Source organism: Hyla sarda, chromosome 1 (assembly GCF_029499605.1).
Source record: "Hyla sarda isolate aHylSar1 chromosome 1, aHylSar1.hap1, whole genome shotgun sequence".
Classification (NCBI taxonomy): Eukaryota; Metazoa; Chordata; class Amphibia; order Anura; family Hylidae; genus Hyla; species Hyla sarda.
The window spans coordinates 465,862,267-465,877,525 of record NC_079189.1 but is presented as its reverse complement, the minus strand read 5'-3'; the positions used below and the strand labels follow the sequence as shown (position 1 = coordinate 465,877,525).

General features: G+C 41.4%; 2 protein-coding genes across 7 annotated transcripts in view; one reads left to right on the top strand and one right to left on the bottom strand.

The window, feature by feature from the left end:
- The window catches only part of ACAD10 (acyl-CoA dehydrogenase family member 10), a 289,487-nt gene that overhangs the window by 210,599 nt on the left and 63,629 nt on the right, over positions 1-15,259 (top strand). The window lies entirely within an intron of this gene.
- BRAP (BRCA1 associated protein) overlaps positions 1-15,259 on the bottom strand; it is a 71,892-nt gene that overhangs the window by 30,443 nt on the left and 26,190 nt on the right. The window lies entirely within an intron of this gene.

Below are 15,259 nucleotides of genomic sequence, written 5' to 3'. Positions count from 1 at the left end.
TGTATTGCCCATCATTACGCACAGAGCGAACTCGCTCTGTGCAGTAATGATAGCGCGGTGCCGCAGCAGCAATCCCAGGGGTCCCCAGCAGTGGGACCCCGACGATCTGACATCTTATCCCCTATCCTTTGGATAGGGGATAAGATGTCTAGGTGCGGAGTACCCCTTTCAGCTAACAATCGAGTTTACAAGTTTTTATAGCCTTAGCTGAATGGCAGCAGTTTTTCCAATGGTTTACAGCTTCAGTTTTGAACTATTGACCCTCCATTCCCTTCACTTATACAAGTGTCTCTAGTCCTGCAAAAAACATATTTCCTTAACCCCTTATCAGTGAGAGGCTAGGTTACCCATAGGTTCCCTGTAACAGCAGAACACAACACTATGGAAAGTATAAGTATTGCCGCTCCTAATTGTTCTTTGTGTGCCATATAGTAAAGCACATGAAAAGCATGCTTCTTCACGGTCACTTAACATGTTCATTTTGCGGTTACGTGAGGCACTGCATGCATTGGTCTTTATTCTTAAAGTAGAGAAGTCATTAATTATAACTTTTTGTGAATTGGGACATTTAAACTTGCTTTTTTTATTTTTTTATTTATTTTTTTTTTATTCCAATCTAAATTTAGTAGGAGTCGGAGTCGGTGCATTGTTTGCCGACTCCGACTCCAGGTACCCAAAATTTGGTCCGACTCCTCGACTCCGACTCCACAGCCCTGGTCCTGAGAGAATAATTTACAAAAAAATAATGAAGGAAGCTGAATGATCACTTGTATTATTTTAAATGAGTCAATAAATAACAGGCATTTAGGGCATGTTGCCAAATTTTATGTTAAAATATGTAATATTTAAGTCATTTGCATGTAGCAGACCTGTAGCACGAATCCATATTGAAAAATCACATAGCAATGCAAATGAATGGTTAAATTATTTTATGTATATTTTCCCCTTTTTATAAGAGAGAGAGACAGAGACACAGCTGGTCATCTGTGAGCAGTTAGAAAAGCACCCATTCATGCTGGAATACAGTGGTAGCAAGTTTATTGTAGGTTTTTATGAGGAGAGAGGTTTTCAGGTTGCTTTTGAAGGTGTGCAAGGGACATGAGAGCTGGATTAGTTGGGGTAACAAGTCCCAGTGTATGGAGGAAGCATGGGAGAAACCTTGGAGACTGTTGTGTGAGGTGCGGGCAAAGAGGGAACACAGGCACAGTTCTTGAGAGGACTGGAGAACATGTGAGGGGCAGTATCGAGAGCTCAGGTCAGAGATGTATTAGGGAGACAGGTTGTGAACGGCTTTGTAGGTCATTAACAGTATAACCCCTTTGTGACCCATAACTGTTCTTGTCTGTCATGGTGCCGCTAAGGGTGTATGGAGTGGGATCCCAACAACATGCTGCTCCATAGTGGGCGACCCCCAGCTATTTTGAGAAGCTGGGGTCACTTAATAGCAACCATGCAGCAATCGCACCTGGTGGCTATTAACTATTTAGATCTAGCTTTAAAAGATAACAGTGGCATCTAAATGCAGATTACAGGTATCAGTACTGGTGCAGTGGGTAAGATCTCCTGGAGGTGGCACTACTGCGGCCAGGAGATCCACGTCTCAGCAGCTACAGCACCTACCTGAGCTTCCATTGTTGCTAACCTGCTCCTACTGATAGAGCCTGTCTGTAGAGGGCTCTACCAATAGTTCCCTATAGACAGTTCAAAAAGTCCTATATATGCAATAAACTACAATAAAATTCACACTTGCTTTATTAGGTCATCCACACACACTTAAAATTTGGTGCTATATCTCCCATGTATGAATCAATATAGTGCATTTATGACACTTACCTACCTTTTCTTTTTTTTATTAATAATCTTATTTGTTTGCATCATAAAAAAAAGAACAAACACACAATTTTCATATTACAAATACAAACTATTTTTCTATATCCCTTGACCCTCCTCCCCCACCCTTTCCACCCCCCACGACGGGGGGGGGGGGGGGGGGGGGGGGAATTATAATACTATAATTTTTTTTACCATCTCTGTCTGCTTCAGTTATTTATTGACAAGTAGACCCCCAGGCTCCCCATTTCTTACTCCAGGCCAGCTTTAATTTGTCAGATTTTTTCCCTCTTATTTTCTCGTAGCTTTTTAATCTATCAATTTCTGTACACCATTCGGAAATACTCGGTGCGTTAACAGATATCCATTTTCTCATAATTATTAATCTCCCCAATATCAGTATGTTCAGAATAAGCTTCTTTCTAAGCTTGGGCAGCCTGGGAATAGTACCAAATAAAAAAACCTCTGGAGTAAACTCCAACCTGATCCCCAGTCCTCCCTTTATCTGTTCTTGAATTCCATTCCAAGTTTCTTACTATCGGGCACCCCCATGCCATATGTAGCAAATCTGCCTCTTCTCTCAAACATTTTGGGCAGTTTCCCTGGGCACGAATTTTCCATTTAAAGAGCTGCTTTGGTGTATAATATAGTCTATGAAACAACATAAATGGAGATAAACTTAGTTTTTCATTATCCGACATCTCCGTTAAATTTCTAATCATATCCCTCCATTTTGTCTCATCTAATTCCGGAATCTCTTTCTCCCACTCTGTTCTACACTTTAATGCTGTTCTCTCCGTTTTCCCCATGTATTCAAATTTTATACAAAACTGACACCCCTAATTTATTTCCAGTTACTAATAGATCAATCAATATATGCTCCTGAATCTGGAACAAATTTCTTTCCTTTTTGCATTTTACTACATGTTCTGAGACAACCGAAATCTGTGTTTTTCCTCTAACCCATATTCGCTCTGCAGCACCTCCCCTCCCATTAGTGTACCATTCCTAAACAGTTGATCAATATAACGTATAGCTTTTTTTCCCCCACGATTCGCGCTGCTCTATTTTTGCAATATCTGGCAACCTATTGTTTTCCCAGAGAGGTGTAAATTTCACACTACCTGCGATATCTAACAATTTTTTTACTTTCTTCCAAACCCACCCTGCTTGTAGCCCCAGTGTTTCATTTCCACTAAATTTCGTGTCACTTTCCAATACCTCGAAAATATGCTTCCTATTACCTCTATATTAAAATTTTAAGAGATCATGTAATAACTGACCTTGCACCCTGGTGAGTTCTGACAATTGTGCTGCCCAATAATACAATCTAAAATTTGGAATTCCCATTCCCCCCCTTACATCTTGGGAGGGTGAGAATGTCTAACCTAATCCTAACTTTTTTTCTCCCCCAGATTAAAGTGTTTACCAAACTATCTATTTATTTTTAAACCAAAATTCCCCTATAAAGACCGGAGCTGCAGTTAAATAATACAGCAGCTGCGGAAGGACCACCATCTTTGTGAGTGCCATATGTTCTGCCATCCCAATAGGGAGCCTGAGCCATATTTCTATCTTCTTTTTCAGCCTCTCCAATAATGGAGCCACATTAAGCTTGGTATAATCTTTGAGTCTACTACTGATATTAATTCCCAAATATTCCATTATTTCTGGGTGTATAATCTCTTTAAGTTCTCCATAACTTTCTCCCCCTCGATGAGTGATGACTTTTTCCAGTTTATAGAGAGACCCGAAACATGCCCGAAAGCTTTAATATCCTTTATTTCTTCATCTAAATGTGTCCCAGGGTCCATTATAAATAACAAAAGGTCATCTGTGTATAAAGCAATCTTCCCTTTATCTCCTCCAGGCCCAAAGCCCTGAAATTGGGTCTTTTCTTTAACCCCTTCCCACAGAATGTCATATATAAACGCCGGGTTGTGCAGTGCGTTCGCGCATCCCGGCGTTTATAAATGACATGCAGTTAACCCGGCGATGCGCAGCATCGCACGGGTTAACTGGCAGAAGTCCCGCTGTTTCCAGCAGGGGACAACTTCTGCTTCACCCCCAGGACCATCAATTGATGGTCCTGGTCAGCGATCACTGTGATTGGTCCCTGTGGACCAATCACAGTGATCTGGGGTGAAAGTTCAGATCCCCCGCACTGCCCGCCCCTGGAAGTAGGGCAGAACGGGGGACGAAGGCTGCAGGGGATCGCGGGGACCTGCGGCATTCGGGGGGAACACGTGGGGACCGGCGGACTTACCTGATCAAGCGGCGGGACCGAGGAGCAGCGCGGGACCGGCCACGTGGACGAGCAGCGACGGGTAAGTATGTAGTCCTCAGAGGCAGCAGTGAAGATCTTCACTGCTGCTTCTAGGAGTCTGAAAACTACAACTCCCAGCATGCCCAGACAGCTGAAGGGCATGCTGGGAGTTGTAGTTCGGCAACATCTGAAGGGCCAGATGTTGCTCAACTAAAATTCCCAGCATGCCTGGACAGTCAGTGCGTGCTGGGAGTTGTAGTTTTGCAACATCTGGAGGGCCTCAGTTTGGTGACCATTGTATAATGGTCTCCAATCTGTGCTCTTCCAGCTGTTGCAAAACTACAACTCCCAGCACGCACTGACTGTCCAGGCATGCTGGGAATTTTAGTTGAGCAACATCTGGCCCTTCAGATGTTGCCGAACTACAACTCCCAGCATGCCCTTCAGCTGTCTGGGCATGCTGGGAGTTGTAGTTTTGCAACAGCTGGAGACACACTGGTTGGGAAACATTGTTTCTAACTCAGTGTTTCCTAACCTGTGTGCCTCCAGCTGTTGCAAAACTATAACTCCCAGCATGCAATAAAAGACCATGCATGCTGGGAGTTGTAGTTTTGCAACATCTGGAGGGCCCCAGTTTGGAGACCATTGTATAATGGTCTCCAATCTGTGCTCTTCCAGCTGTTGCAAAACTACAACTCCCAGTATGCACTGACTGTCCAGGCATGCTGGGAGTTTTAGTTCAGCAACATCTGGCCCTTCAGATGTTGCCGTACTACAACTCCCAGCATGCCCTTCAGCTGTCTGGGCATGCTGGGAGTTGTAGTTTTGCAACAACTGGAGACACACTGGTTGGGAAACATTGTCTGTTTCTAACTCAGTGTTTCCTAACCTGTGTGCCTCCAGCTGTTGCAAAACTATGACTCCCAGCATGCACTAACAGACCATGCATGCTGGGAGTTGTGGTTTTGCAACAGCTGATGCAAGCCCCCGGTACAAATGCTCACTGTACCCCTTGTTACGTTCCTCAAGGGGTCTAGTTTCCAAAATGGTATGCCATGTGTGTTTTTTTTTGCTGTTCTGGCACCTTAGGGGCTTCCTAAATGCGACATGCTCCCCGAGCAAAATTTGCTCTCAAAAAGCCAAATATGACTCCTTCTCTTCTGAGCATTGTAGTTCGCCCATAGTGCACTTCAGGTCAACTTATGGGGTACCTCCATACTCAGAAGAGATGGGGTTACAAATTTTGGGGAGTATTTTCTGCTATTAACCCTTGCAAAAAGGTGAAATTAGGGGGGAAACACACATTTTAGTGGAAATTATTTTTTTTTTTACATATGCAAAAGTCATGAAACACCTGTGGGGTAATAAGGCTCACTTTATTCCTTATTACATTCCTCAAGGGGTCTAGTTTCCAAAATGGTATGCCATGTGAGGGTTTTTTGCTGTTCTGGCACCATAAGGGCTTCCTAAATGCAACATGCCCCCCAAAAACCATTTCAGAAAAACGTACTCTCCAAAATCCCCTTATCGCTCTTTCCCTTCTGAGCCCTCTACTGCGCCCGCCGAACACTTTACATAGACATATGAGGTATGTGCTTACTCGAGAGAAATTGGGCTACAAATATAAGTATACATTTTCTCCTTTTACCCCTTGTAAAAATTTAAAAATTGGGTCTACAAGAACATGCGAGTGTAAAAAATGAAGATTGTGAATTTTCTCTTTCACTTTGCTTCTATTCCTGTGAAACACCTAAAGGGTTAAAATGATGACTGAATGTCATTTTGAATACTTTGGGGGGTGCAGTTTTTATAATGGGGTCTTTTGTGGGGTATTTCTAATAAGAAGACCCTTCAAATCCACTTCAAACCTGAACTGGTCCCTGAAAAATAGTGAGTTTGAAAATTTTGTGAAAAATTGGAAAATTGCTGCTGAACTTTGAAGCCCTCTGGTGTCTTCCAAAAGTAAAAACTCGTCACTTTTATGATGCAGACATAAAGTAGACATATTGTATATGTGAATAAAAAATTTTTTTATTTGTAATATACATTTTCCTTACAAGCAGAGAGCTTCAAAGTTAGAAAAATGCAAAATTTTCTAATTTTTCATCAAATTTTAGGATTTTTCACAAGGAAAGGATGCAAGTTACCACAAAAATTTACCACCATGTTAAAGTAGAATATGTCACGAAAAAACACTCGGAATCAGAATGATAACTAAAAGCATTCCAGAGTTATTAATGTTTAAAGTGACAGTGGTCAGATGTGCAAAAAACGCTCTGGTCCTTAAGGCCAAAATGGGCTTGGTCCTGAAGGGGTTAATATAGACTGCCAGTGGTTCTATAAACAGCAAAATTAATAATGGTGAAAGTCGACACCCTTGCCAGGTTCCTCTAGTGAGTACAAATTGTCCTGATAGCCTGTCATTGATCTTTATTCTAGCCCTTGGTTGCCCATACAGCGTCTTAATAAATCCAACATAGTTTCGTCCCAACCGTTCAAGAACCTTCCACAGGAAGACCCACTCCAACCTGTCAAACGCTTTTTCTGCGTAATGACAGAGTGGAGTGCCCCCCCCCCCCCCCTTTCCCCTCTGGATGGCAGAAAAGACAGTCCTAACATTGTCTAACCCACTCCTATTTTTCATAAACCCGACTTGATCCGTTCCGATCAGATCTTCTATCACCGTTTTCATACGAAGGGTCAATATTTTTGAATAGATTTTTACATCAGTATTTAGCAGAGAGATGGGTCTATATGATCCCATCTCTCTGCGTTTTTTATCCTTCTTCGGGATAAGGACTATGAGAGCCTCACTCATGGACTGAGGGAGCATCCCCTGTTTACAGGATTCATTTATAACTTCATGGAGTTTATTTAACAAAGTATGCCCCAGTTTTCTATATACTTCAAAAGAGGAGTCCATCAGTCCCTGGCGATGAAGTGCCCGCAAATTATTTTAGTGCCGATTCCAGCTCTTGATATTGAATAGCTTTCTCCAAATTCTCCCTTTTATCCTCTCCCAAACTGGGCAGTTTAATAGTTTTAAGAAATTCATCTATCTCCCTCACTGTACATTTTATCTCTGTCATGTATAGATTCATAAAGAACTGTACAAAACTACCCTGTACCTCTTCATCGGTATCCCGAAGGGTCCCTTCTAAATCTCAAATAGATTTTATAAAATTCCCACCCCTCTGATTCCTAATTATTTGAACTAACAATTTATTCGGGCGCGCCTCCTTCAAAGTAAAACATTTTTTGAGGTAATTTTTTTTATAATTTGTTGCCTTTTCTTCTAGATATAATTTTGGTTCTCTCTTCTTGCCTTCTAAATCCTTTACATTTTTGATAGTGGCTTCCCTTGATAACCTTTCCTCTGCCAGCTCTATTTCTTTCTCAAACTCTCTTTCTCTTGCCCTAAAGCTCTTTTTCTTCTGGCAGATCTCCCTATATAGTAGACCTCTAATAAAAGCTTTCAAGGAATCCCAAACCACTCCTAGTTTGGCCGAGTCCCTATTCCACTTCCAGAATTCATCTATCTCCTTTAAGTTTATCCCAGTCATCCAAAATGTTCAACCAGTGGGGGTTGATCTTAAAAAACCCTCCTATCCTATTCCCCACTTTTTTCCCAATGATTAAACTAATAATTACATGGTCAGATATGGCTTTTGATTCATATTTAAGCTTGCTTACATGGGCAAGTGCCAACTCATAGCATAGAACCTTATTGATTCCGGATGCCGCATCATGTGAGCTACTAGTACATGAAAAATATCTTATCTCCATAAAGCTCCATCCATACATCCAACCTTTTCCATGAATTTACCTACCTTATACTGACCTATTGCCTCAATCTGAGGCTATATAGGGATAAATCAGTAAGCCTAAGTGAGCCACCAGTGCACATTCTGCTAAGTAGAGAACATGCACCTATGTGATTAACCCCTTAAGGACTCAGGGTTTTTCCGTTTTTGCACTTTCGTTTTTTCCTCCTTACCTTTTAAAAATCATAACCCTTTCAATTTTCCACCTAAAAATCCATATTATGGCTTATTTTTTGCGTCGCCAATTCTACTTTGCAGTGACATTAGTCATTTTACCCAAAAATGCACGGCGAAACGGAAAAAAAAAATCATTGTGCGACAAAATCGAAAAAAAAACGCCATTTTGTAACTTTTGGGGGCTTTCGTTTCTACGCAGTGCATATTTCTGTAAAAATTACACCTTATCTTTATTCTGTAGGTCCATACGGTTAAAATGATACCCTACTTATATAGGTTTGATTTTGTCGCACTTCTGGAAAAAATCATAACTACATGCAGGAAAATTTATACGTTTAAAAATGTCATCTTCCGACCCCTATAACTTTTTTATTTTTCCACGTATGGGGTGGTATGAGGACTCATTTTTTGCGCCGTGATCTGAAGTTTTTATCGGTATGATTTTTGTTTTGATCGGACTTTTTGATCACTTTTTATTCATTTTTTAATGATATAAAAAGTGACCAAAATACGCTTTTTTGGACTTTGGAATTTTTTTGCGCGTACGCCATTGACCGTACGGCTTAATTAATGATATATTTTTATAGTTCGGACATTTACGCATGCGGCGATACCACATATGTTTATTTTTTATTTTTTTTACACTGTTTTATTTTTTTTATGGGAAAAGGGGGGTGATTCAAACTTTTATTAGGGAAGGGGTTAAATAACCTTTATTAACACTTTTTTTTTACATTTTTTTTGCAGTGTTATAGGTCCCATAGGGACCTATAACACTGCACACACTGATCTCTAATGCTGATCACTGGCGTGCATTAACACGCCTGTGATCAGCATTATCGGCGCTTGACTGCTCCTGCCTGGATCTCAGGCACGGAGCAGTCATTCGTCGATCGGACACCGGGGAGGCAGGTAAGAGCCCTCCCGGTGTCCGATCAGCTGTTCGGGACGCCGCGATTTCACCGCGGCGGTCCCGAACAGCCCGACTGAGCAGCCGGGTCACTTTCACTTTCACTTTAGAAGCGGCGGTCAGCTTTGACCGCCGCTTCTAAAGGGTTAATACCGCACATCGCCGCGATCGGCGATGTGTGGTATTAGCCGCGGGTCCCGGCCGTTGATTAGCGCCGGGACCGACGCGATATGATGCGGGATCGCGGCGCGATCCCGTTTCATATCGCGGGAGCCGGCGCAGGACGTAAATATACGTCCTGCGTCGTTAAGGGGTTAAAAGATGCACCGAGACCCCCTCAACATGTTTAACCGCATGGTTGGCCCACACTGTAAAATGGCATCCAAAAGAAGTCAGCACTTTGGAATGGGAGTGGATATTAAAGGGGCTATCCAGGAGGCTATCTAGGAATAGAAAAACAGAGCTAATTTCTTTCAAAAACCACTTCCCATCTGTCTCAAGGTTGGGTGTGGTTCTGCAGCTCAGTTCCATTGAAGTGAATGGAGCCAAATTGTAATACTACATCCAAACTGAGGACAGATGAAGAGCTGTTTTTGAAAGAAATTAGCGCTGTTTTTCCATTCCTGGATAACCCCTCTAAGAGTGTCACTGAAACAATCAAAGGCAGCCTACCTGAAGAAGTAGAAATTGCTCGAAGCTGCGCAGAACTAAGTGTGCACATTAGTTATAAGGAATGACAAGGCTTATGTACTGCCCATCTACTTAGGAAAAGAAAAATACTTTCTTTTTACAGATTAACTATGAATACCTCAAGTTATCCAATGTGCCTATATCATGTTGACCATTATTGATAAATATATCCAAGGATTCAGAACATTTACATTTAACAAATCCTATTTAGACCTAATTGTCTCCCATCTTTATTCAATGTTATTAAAGGGGGTACTGTATGAAGGTAAATTTATGAGCCAACACTTAATATTACCCTTAATATTCCCTTAATATGAATAGTCCCCTAATAGTCCCTTAATATTACCATACCTTATTAAATGTCATATCACAGCAGGATACTGTGTTGTAATCATTATACCCTTATCCACGCCACCAGCTATTATTATATTTATTTTAATTTATAAAAAAGGTTATTTTTATGTCCTATTTCTCACAGTTAAATCCTATAAGGAGTGCAAATGACCTACAAACAAGACAGATGTGGGGTTATCCAACCCTAAAATTAGTATATAGTCCTAACTAGAGTGAGTCGGAGATTAAAGGGGTACTCCTGTGGAAAACAATTTTTTCCCTCGGTGCTGTGCTGATGGGACGGAATGCACTGGTCTGCGGCAACAGATCAGGCTGACTTCGGTCAGGCTATCCCCATGCAAACAACTATTAGCGGTCGTGCGGACACGTGTGAGGCAGTCAAATGGTAATCCAAGTACAGGTAAGAAGTGAAGAAAAAACGGAGCACAGACCTTTAGTTGCAGATGATAAGGAACTTCTTTATTGAAGACTAGGGGACACCATATGCTGGGGGAGCAAGACGCCGGACAGTTCGTGGGCTACGACCGGATCGCGCTTCATCTGGCCCTACGTAAGTACGTCCATGGGGGTGTTTAAAAACAGCGTGGGTGGTTCTCATAGGTGCGAGTAGCCACTGGATAACTAGGTAGGAGGTACGTAGTGAACACAAGGTGAGACATTAACCCTTGCCATACCGGGATACAAACATACACGTTAAGACATAGATACGTAATTCCTAGCAACTAGTAAATTTAAAAACAACCATATAGCAAAACGGAATGCAAGCCATGCAGACACTAATTAAATGAACACACTCATCTCATTGTGGTCATTGAGACCCAAAGGTCCCGTAGCATTAGTCCGCAATATCCAGCGGGATTCTTTTATTAGTAACGTTCTGTGTCTGTCATTTATTTCTGGGGACTGTCCTACTCTCTCTAATGCCGTGAACTTTAAAGCTCGAGGATTGCTATTGTGAAAAGTTCTCATGTGGGCAGTAAAGCGCTGAGAACCTTTTCCAGTCTGTATAGACCTAATATGTTCCCTCACTCTATGATAGAGTGGACGTATAGTTTTTTCTACATAGAAATGGCCAAAACCACATTTAAGGCAGTAAACCACATAGTTTGAGTTGCATGAAATAAACAGTTTTACTTCAATATTGACACCTCCTAAATTAATAACTTTAGCCCGAGAATTATATACACAGTATGGGCAGCATCCACAAGGGAAGTTTCCCGTGGGTCTACGCTGGTTGTTATCCAATCTTTTACCTTAGTGTTATTTTTGGACTGTTTTTTTAATATATCCTGCAATGGTGATATTTTTTTTGTATGTAACAATAGGATATTTGGTAACAATATCTGATAGATCGTTGTTGCCCTGTAACATGTACCAATTATTAGTGATGGCCTGCTTCATTTTGTTATTCAAAGATGTATTTCTAATAGAAAAAAAGCATCTATCAGGGTTGGTGGTAATTTTAGTTTTATTTTTTAGCAGCTTGGATCGGGGAATCTTTTCAGTGCATTTTTGAGCGGCACTTATAGTAGCCGGTGGATATGCTTTGGCCGCAAATCTGGCACTAACTTCTTCGATTTGTTAATGATATATAAAAATATCACCATTGCAGGATATATTAAAAAACAACAGTCCAAAAATAACACTAAGGTAAAAGATTGGATTACAGCCAGCAGACCCACGGGAAACTTCCCTTGTGGATGCTGCCCGTACTGTGTATATAATTCTAGGGCTAAAGTTATTAATTTAGGAGGTGTCTATAATGAAGTAAAACAGTTTATTTCATGCAAATCAAACTATGTGGTTTACTGCCTTAAATGTGATTGTGGCCATTTCTATGTAGGAAAAACTATACGTCCACTCTATCATAGAGTGAGGGAACATATTAGGTCTATACAGACTGGAAAAGGTTCTCAGCGCTTTATTGCCCACGAGAACTTTTCACAATAGCAATCCTCGAGCTTTAAAGTTCACGGCATTAGAGACAGTAGAACAGTCCCCAGAAATTAATGACAGACACAGAACGTTACTAATAAAAGAATCCCGCTGGATATTGCGGACGAATGCTACGGGACCTTTGGGTCTCAATGACCACAATGAGATGAGTGTGTTCATTTAATTAGGGTCTGCATGGCTTGCATTCCGTTTTGCTATATGGTTGTTTTTAAATTTACTAGGAGTTTCGTATCTATGTCTTAACATTTATGTTTGTATCCCGGTATGGCGAGGGTTAATGTCTCACCTTGTGTTCACTACGTACCTCCTACCTAGTTATCCAGTGGCTACTCGCACCTATGAGAACCACCCACACTGTCATGGACGAACTTACGTATGGCCAGATGAAGAGCTGAGGCGCGATACGGTCGTAGCCCACGAACTGTCCGGCGTCTTGCTCCCCCAGCATATGGTGTCCCCTAGTCTTCAATAAAGAAGTTCTTGATCATCTGCAACTAAAGGTCTGTGCTCCGTTTTTTTTCTTCACTTCTTACCTGTACTTAGATATGTAAATTACTTCTATTAAAAAAATCTTAACCCTTCCAGAACTTATCAGCTGCTGCATGCTCAAGGGGAAGTTTAGTTGTTCTGTTCTGTCTGACCACAGTGCTCTCTGCTGACACCTCTGTCCATGTCAGAAACTGTCCGGAGAAGGAGAGGTTTGCTATGGGGATTTGCTCCTGCTCTGTTCAGTTCCTGACACAGACAGAAGTGTCAGCAGAGGTCACACTGGAAAGAACTACACAACTTCCTGTGGAGCATACAGCAGCTGATAAGTACTGGAAGGATGAAGATTTTTTAATAGAAGTAATTTACAAATCTGTTTAACTTTCTGGAGCCAGTTAAAAAAAAATAATAATAATTCCACCGGAGTACCCCTTTAAAAGGGACTGCCCTCATTTTTCCTAATTTTTTTATATTTAAAAATACACTGTAGATCGAGCCGATATTGCCAACTACTCAAAAATGTGAACACTAACAGGTTTTCACATCTGTGACAATTAGGTGGTTTATATAATATTACTTAGGAAATATTACATGTTCAGCGCATAGTGTCTGGAATAATGTGAAAAAAGAAGAGGATAATAAGCACTATTTTATTGGAGGCACCGGAAGCAAGCCATCACTTTGACAGCTTGATGTGCGCCATAGAAGAACCAGACCCGGAAGTAGAAGCGAGCGGCAGAGCTCGGACATGAAGCCATAGAGACTCACAAGTATCTCCTTCTGGTCAAACAGACCTTTGTAATCAAGTTGATTATGTAGTATATATAAGACAGATGTAAGGAAATAGAAGCACAACACCCCTGAGGAAGTTGCCGACGGGCAACGGAACGCGTGGGGTCTTTAGGAGGGCACCTGCCTGGTAACTCCTCCATTAACCGTCCTGTGTCATTTCATCATATCTTTGCTACATGAGAATACAGGTTGTATATGGGCTGTTGAGATGAATATAGTACTATGTGGCAGCTTATGTGAATATCATAGTGATGTTATTGATGTATTGTAATAGGCAGGTGCCCTGGGTGGGGTTCCCTTGTTGAGGGGGCTCACCCTGTTTTGTGCTTTGGCTGTTTTTGGCCTGTTTTAAATGTTTTTAATAATCCTGTCCGTCCTTTTGATCTATGTGATATTCACGGGTGTGCAATGTTTTGCGTGTTTCTTTTTCTTCTTGGATATTGTGCGCCATAGAAGAGACTTCAACAGCGCATGCACTGAAGACCTGTGTGTCACACAACAGGCCAAGCTCTGATGTAAGGTAGAGTGGTGTGGAGGCCGCTGCGAATTGCAGACCCCTGGCCACGCCTATCTGACTGTTGCGGACTCTGGATAAATGTTATGTTAGTACCATAAAGGCAAAGATAAAGCAGCCAAAGTTATGGCTGCATTACACTACTAAGCAGCTTTTTAACATACTGGACATAGTTTTAGGTGGTTAAAGGGGTTATCCACCATAATGTGATTTTAGTAGGTACCTGGCAGGCAGTAATGGACATGCTTAGAAAGGATCTGTGCTTGTCTTGGGGCTAAATGGCTATGTTGTGAGATTACCATAAAACTGTGGCTAGCTTTTTGTGAACTTGTATTTCCTGTTTGACTTATGTTTTTTTTACTACAAATCCCACAATGCCATTTTCCTCCCTCTCACACATCAGACACCCCACCCATTGAAACAAAAAGACCTGTGGTTTTCAATCAGGGTGCCTACAGCTGTTGCATTAGTTGCAGACAGGCTCCATGTTATCAGCTGACTAGTGAGTCAGGTCTCTGCCGCATTGCAAGCTGGGAAAAATCCAAGACAACAGTAATTTTGTATGCTGTTAAAAATAAATAGTGGGGAGAAAATCACAGAAGAATTGTGAGAAAACCGTCACACACAGGTACAGACACTATATTATAAACTACACTAACTTTACCGCCCCTGTAGCATAGTCAAATTAAAAAAAATCCTGGAATACCCCTTTAACTCCGGTGACACTTTCCTTTTAACACCTGGATTTACCTGTGGTCATTTTGCAAGAAAGTTCCAACTCATCTGACCAGTGAATGAAAAGTACATATAGTTAATAAAATCCATTTATCTCACTACTGTAGTACTATAGAGTCCAGCAATAGTCATTAAGTTGACCATGTTCAGGCTAGTAATATAAATGGACCCACTGTTGTATGCACCTGTCTATACCGACAGGTTAGAGCAGGGGACACGGATGACAGATTTCCTTTGATGGGCAGCAAAATCAGATCACATATGCAGCAGACGTGTGAACATACCCTTAAAGAGTATTCTTTTAAATGTTGTGCTAGTTGAGCTTTTAAATATAAAAAACACTTTAAATAAATGTAGATAATAACAGTATATGAGTATTTTTAACACCTCAATATATAGTGGTTAAAACAAAATGTGTATATTTCTTGTCCTTGCAGCTATTATCTGTGGGTCTCCATGCAGAGACAAAATACAGGAAGTGATGGCAGGACAAGGGCTCTGTGCACTAAAGATCTGTGACATGCCCCCCCCCCCAACAGGCCAGACACCTGCTCAGAGCCCTGCTTGTCCCCACCCCATACACACACTTCCTGTCTTTTGTACATACCCAGGCACACAGGTAGAAGCTGCAGGGAAAAGACAGCATCTACATTACATAAAGTTTTTTCAAATGACAATGCCCATTTAGCATGTCATTCCAGTAATGGTAGGATATAGAAATGCCG